General features: G+C 34.9%; 1 long non-coding RNA gene across 2 annotated transcripts in view; it reads left to right on the plus strand.

Moving 5' to 3' along the window:
- The first annotated feature begins 4131 nt into the window (after positions 1-4131).
- Positions 4132-6000, plus strand: part of LOC111814401 — an 8559-nt gene continuing 6690 nt past the window's right edge. Inside the window, exon 1 of one of the 2 annotated variants that reach the window (XR_002819405.1) lies at positions 4132-4144. This is a non-coding gene — a long non-coding RNA (uncharacterized LOC111814401). The remainder of the gene's footprint in view (positions 4145-6000) is intronic. The other variant, XR_002819406.1, reaches the window with a different exon arrangement.

Below are 6000 nucleotides of genomic sequence, written 5' to 3' on the forward strand. Positions count from 1 at the left end.
ACAATATATTTTTGAGTTGTACCTGATTCATCTCTTGAAACTGTGTCTGACTGTGCCACCCAGACTGAATTCAAAGTTTTGAATTCAAGCTATCCCTTGCCTCGTGCCAGAGTGGCTGGAAGTAAAGGTTTGTGTCACCTTATCCAGCTTTATTATTGATTGTGAACACGGTATACATTGACCCATGCCACAAATACTCCTTAGATTCTTTTTCACCTCATTTGATGCTTTTGAAGTGACTTTTTTTTTTTTTTTGGTGGAACCAGGGATTGAACTCAGGCCCTTGCGCCTGCCAGGGAAGCCCTTATTCTACTGAGCCATCTCCCCGGCTCCACTTGATGCTTTTGAAATTGAATCTTATAGATATATACAATTACAGATCATTCCATATTACTGCCATATAATATTCAGATTTGTATGCATATCACACAACATACAATATTGATATTGCTTAGCAACAAACTTTTGTTCTTTCTATTGTCTGAAAATGTACTATTTCACCTCTTTTTTGGCATTTAATTCAATACTTATCTGTGATTGCAGGCTTACGCCCCACCATCAGTCTTCACTTTCACTCTTGGAAAATATTTAAACCTGAAATGTGAGCATAGTCAACAACTCTATTGCTGTCCCATTCCCATGTCATTGAAAAGTGGTCATGCAGTTTAGTTGCTATGCATGAACTACGAGGTTTGACTTTGTTTACTGCACTTAAGTTTTGCAAGATGTTTTGGAATTTGAGGCTTGATATCTGTAATCATTATGGAAAAACACCCAGAATTATCTTCTTGACTTTTTTTTCCCAATTTTTATTTTTTACTAGAACATGTTTGCAATAATGATAATTATATTCCTACTGGTACAGACCACATTGCAATGCTTTTTATATATCCTGCCCTTCCCTTTCTCCCCACTCTTTCCATGCTGGTTCTCATCTCATTTGCTAAAGATCTAGTTCCTTTTCTCATGTTATCTATCTTTTATTTTCCTCCTGATTTATATTTTGGATTTTTCATATAAGAGAAAATATGCAACATTAAACTTGTATGTCTGTTTTATTTCACTTAACATTATGCTCTCAAGGTCTCAAGGTACTACACCTATGTCCTACCAATCACTCAAGTTCATCCTTTTTAGGGCGGAGAAGTACTCTGTCATGTATCAGTTGCCACATTTTCTTCCTTCCTTCCATTTTATCCTTCCTTTCTTCCTTCCTTCCTTCCTTCCTTCCTTCCTTCCTTCCTTCCTTCCTTCCTTCCTTCCTTCCTTCCTTCCTTTGGAACAGGGTCTCGCCATGTGGCTTGGATTCATAGTGATTCTCCTGGCTCAGCCTCCCCAGCACTGGGATTACAGCTATGCAACACCACACTCGGTGTTAATGGCCAGCACGACATGTGGTACCAAAGATCCAACCTGGGTCCTTATGTTTGCCAGGCAGGTGCTTAGACTGCTGAGCTATCTCCCCAGCCCCAATCAGCACATTTTCTTTATCCATTCTTCGTTGATGGACACATACATGATGATTCCTACACTCAACAATATAAAGTGTGCTGCTATAAACATGAATATGATTATATCACTGCAATATAATATATTTAACTCTTTCAGAAAGATACCATAAAGGAAATACCTGGGTCTAATGGAACTGGCTATTTTCGGACCCCATTTTCAATTGCTTATCAACCTTTTACTAACCAGACTGTTGGGCCGTGTGACATTGAATCCTGGTTTTCCAACTTCCATGAAGGAGGAAATACCCAACAGGTTAGGAAAGCACAAAACGCACACATCTCCATGGATCATGGACCCATGCACCGCACACTCCACATGGCCTTCCGCCCATTCTCTCTCACATTGCCCCTCTACTTTGCTTTACAGCTACCACAAATTGAGCAGCTTTGCTGCATCACACACTTTCTGTCGCTGTAGCAAAATTGTATTTAAAAAATAAATAATGAAAGTGAATATGCTGAACTGTGAAGTAAAGTAAGCCTCTTCTCCATATGGTTTGGCTGCCAGGTACAGTGTCCTAGTGCTCGGAAGCTAATGGAGTCCTCATTCAACAGTTACATGTCTTTTTTAAAAAATGCACTTAGTGCAGGGTCTATAGGGTCTCACTACACAGACTGGACTCGTAGTGATCTTCCTATTCTTCAGCCTCCCAAGAGCTGGAATTACAGGTGTGTGCCACCATGCCCAGTCTCAGCATGCCCTACGAGCAGGGCCTGCATGGCAGGCCCGGGGATCAAACCCTGGCCCCCGTGTCTGCCTGAGCAAGTGCTTTAATCCACTGAGCTATCTGACAGGCCCTCAAGACAGACATGTCTTTTCATGTCTATCTCATATTTTCAATCTCTGGTTTATTAGTCAACCTTGCACACAATTTCTGCTAATTATTTTCCTTTAATCAGAAATAGCTATAAATATTGGAATTAGCTAAAAATGTTCATTTAAAAATAAAATAAGTCAATGCCAGCATTTCCAAGCATAACATTCAGCCTTTCAAGAAACTTTTAGAATACCCGTTAGTATTTTCTTTTTATTAATTCACTGAACTCTTATTTCTCAAAAGTAATTGGTGGTTTTTTAAAGAAGTGCTAACATTTTTGGTGATTCTAGGCCATAATATATGTTTACTGGTGCAATATTTTCTTCATTGATATTTCTACTGCAAGCTCTTCTGCATCAGCATTTTGAATAATATAAGAAAGTAGTTTGTGGTGTTTTCATGCTTGCTTCTCTTTAGTCATGAATAATGTAAAGTGATGATATGTAGGAAATCTTGAAAATAATTTCCCCAAATTTCATATTGAGTGCCAAGAACATTTTGTAAGTGTACTTATAATTTGATTTAGGCTCAAATAAAAAGACTAAATTAAACTGGAATGGAAAAGTTTATTTTCTTTCGTGGACAAAACTTGAATACTGAGTTTGATTTTGATTGTATATAACAATTTATGATGATAAATGAGAATAGTTTTATGATAGCAGAAAAAAAACTCCAAGAATAAATTTGAAGCTTTTCAAAAGGTTTTAGTATGAAATAAGTGATATAGTAACTTTTAAATCTTATATGTCTACATTAAGTATTTTAGCTATGCTGAATAGAAGTTTGCACAAATCATAATTTCACCTCTATTTGCATTTATAATAAAGAATTTTTTACATTGATAAAAGCTGTTGTGCTTGCACTAAAATATATTAAGGTGAATATATCTTTACTGTCATTCAGTTTTTCTGAGACCAATTTTGAATACAGCTTTGGAGGTTATGACTCTCATTAATGTAATGCTCTGTGGTCATTGTTATAATGTATGTTGTATTATTTCTGAGAACATTAATGGAATTAATTTCTGTTTCTGATTTACATTGTCATTATTGTAGTAAGCCTTTATAGATCACAAAAAGCTTTTGAATGTGGGATTTTTTTCCTGAGAAAGCATCTATGGTCAACTCTATTTACCATCAAATCTTGGCACTAGCTACATGACTAGAAATACGTTTTGTACCTCAATTTCCTTCTCCACTAAGTAGATGTGATAGCACATATACAATAAAGATATACTGAAAATTCAATTAGATTACACTTATAAAGTACCTATGACTGAGTTTAACATCACATGTTGAAAATGCATTGTATCAGACAGTTTACTCAATTCTGAGAATCACAGAGGACAAATAGCTCTAAACACAGTGACATGTAAGTCCATTTCCACCTATTTGGTAGTTCTTATCCCTTATTACATTTTGGGTTCAGGTCTACAGTGACTAATGCATAGCCAATTCCCAGGACTTTAAAATTCATTTTACTCTCTCACTGAGCTTTTATAAATGTATCCTGGTCATTTCCCACTCTTTCCAACTGGTGAAATAATGTAATCAATGACTCAGAAATCTATAGTGGCTTTCTGCCATGTTTCATTACATACCTAAACGCATAGGCCTAAGAAGAGAACTCAGGGCTGAGGGCCACTAGTAGGGGAATTGCTACTGTATATTAATCTGAACAGTTGACATTACTCTGTGATGACTGAGAGACTACCACCCCCTCTTTCAACATTTTTACCTTTCTGTGGGATACCTACACGACAACATGAACATATTTATTTAGTGGAATATTCAATGAAGATGCCTAAGGTTTTTTGTACCGGGGATTGAACTCAGGACCCTTTGCTTGCTAGGCAAGCACTTATTCTACTGAGCTATCTCCCTGGCCCCCTGCCTCAGTTCTTAAAAGGCCCACAACACCTAAACCAGATTGATGCTACTACAATGGAATATGCAATGCAACTAATTTATAAAGTTATAAGAATTATTTAGACTCACAGATCTGGAGGGCCCAGTGTAAGCACAGGAGACCCATTTGATTTGGACTTCTGTTGAGAATAGTACTGCAGTACATCACTTTTTTGATGATATTGTAAATGAAATTATTTTGTTACCATTACTTCTTGCTAATGTGTCGAAATACAATTTGTTTTTGTGCATTGAGATTGTGTCCCAAAGCCCTGTTGAACTCATTTATTTGATCTGATGGATTTTTTCCTGTGTAGATAAATTTCTATATATAAAATTCTATATAAAAATTTTCTATATATTTCTATATATAAAAATTTCTGTAAATTTCTATAAATAAATTTATATATATAAATTTATATATAAATTTAAATTTTTGCTTGAAATTCTGAATAACATACAGACATTTGAATGGAAGTGTAATAAATAACGACATTGATGTAGGCATTTTTACAAAAATTTCTATATACAAAATTAAGCAATGTGAAAATAAAGTGCCCTTTTAAAAATTGCATGCCCTGCACCTCCCTCTTTCTTCAGTGTCACAGAAGGTCAAACTTCTGGCACTATATTGCTCATAAAATGGCACTCATTTCTGCTATTAAAAATATTTCAACATTTTACTATGATAATGACAGCCGTCAGTTTTCAAACAGATATTCTTCATCAACTTGAGAAAATTCCTTTATTTTCCTGTTTATTAAGTATTCTTATTATGAAAAGAGTTTGAAAAGTGTTTCCCATACCTATTAAGATGAAAATGGTTTTAAAAAATCTTTTATTATATTCATTTGCCATATTAATGTTTCAGCAGGTTAAGTTAACCTTGATTTCCCAAGGATAAATTTTATTAGATCACTATATATTAATGCTTTTAAATGCTAAGTTTATTTACTAGACTTTGTTAAGGTTTTGTACACACACAAACACACACACACATATTCATATTAAATACTACTTTGTAGGTTTTTTCCTTGTAATGATTGTATCTGGTTTTTATTATCAGAGTCATTCTATCTTAGGGTAAGTCATTCAGTGCTTCTTAATCTAGCTTTTTGAAAATTTTCAATAAAACTAGTCTTGTTTTAACTTTTGGTAGAATACACCAGTGAGATATCAAGGGCATGTTTTACGCTTTGTAAAAATGCCTACATCAATGTCTTTATTTATTACACTTCCATTCAAATGTCTGTGTGTTATTCAGAATTTCAAGCAAAACCCTTAAGGTATTGACATAAGGGCAATTTTAAGGGGCAGGAGCAAAATTAAATTTCTGAGGTAAGTTTGCTAAGAGAATGAAGGACCAAGCTAAGATTCTGGTGAATGTGTCTCCAACATGCATGCCAGCTCTCGTCGTGTCACACAGCCATGCACACAGTGAATAACATTATGCATTCCCTTTGATGAGGTTGTGGCACAAGAGTTATAAGTCACTAAAATCTTTAGAGAATTGCAGGTGCTTCAAAACAAATGTCTATTGAAAACTAGCTTCCAGCCAAGATTTTGGGAATTTGTAGACATCTTATTAAATATTTTATTTGACACAGTTTTAGTCTTCCGTAGTCAACTGAAAGTCAGATTTTGATAATGTTTTTATTTAGTCTCAAAGCTGATTTTTTAAAGGTTGCTTGATAGCAAGTGATAATATCCAACCAAATGTCTAATCTTTTTTAAAATTAATTTTATTGAGAAAGCAATAGCAAT

The sequence above is a fragment of the Octodon degus genome, unplaced genomic scaffold (genome assembly GCF_000260255.1).
Source record: "Octodon degus isolate 3935 unplaced genomic scaffold, OctDeg1.0 scaffold00308, whole genome shotgun sequence".
NCBI classification, from domain to species: domain Eukaryota; kingdom Metazoa; phylum Chordata; class Mammalia; order Rodentia; family Octodontidae; genus Octodon; species Octodon degus.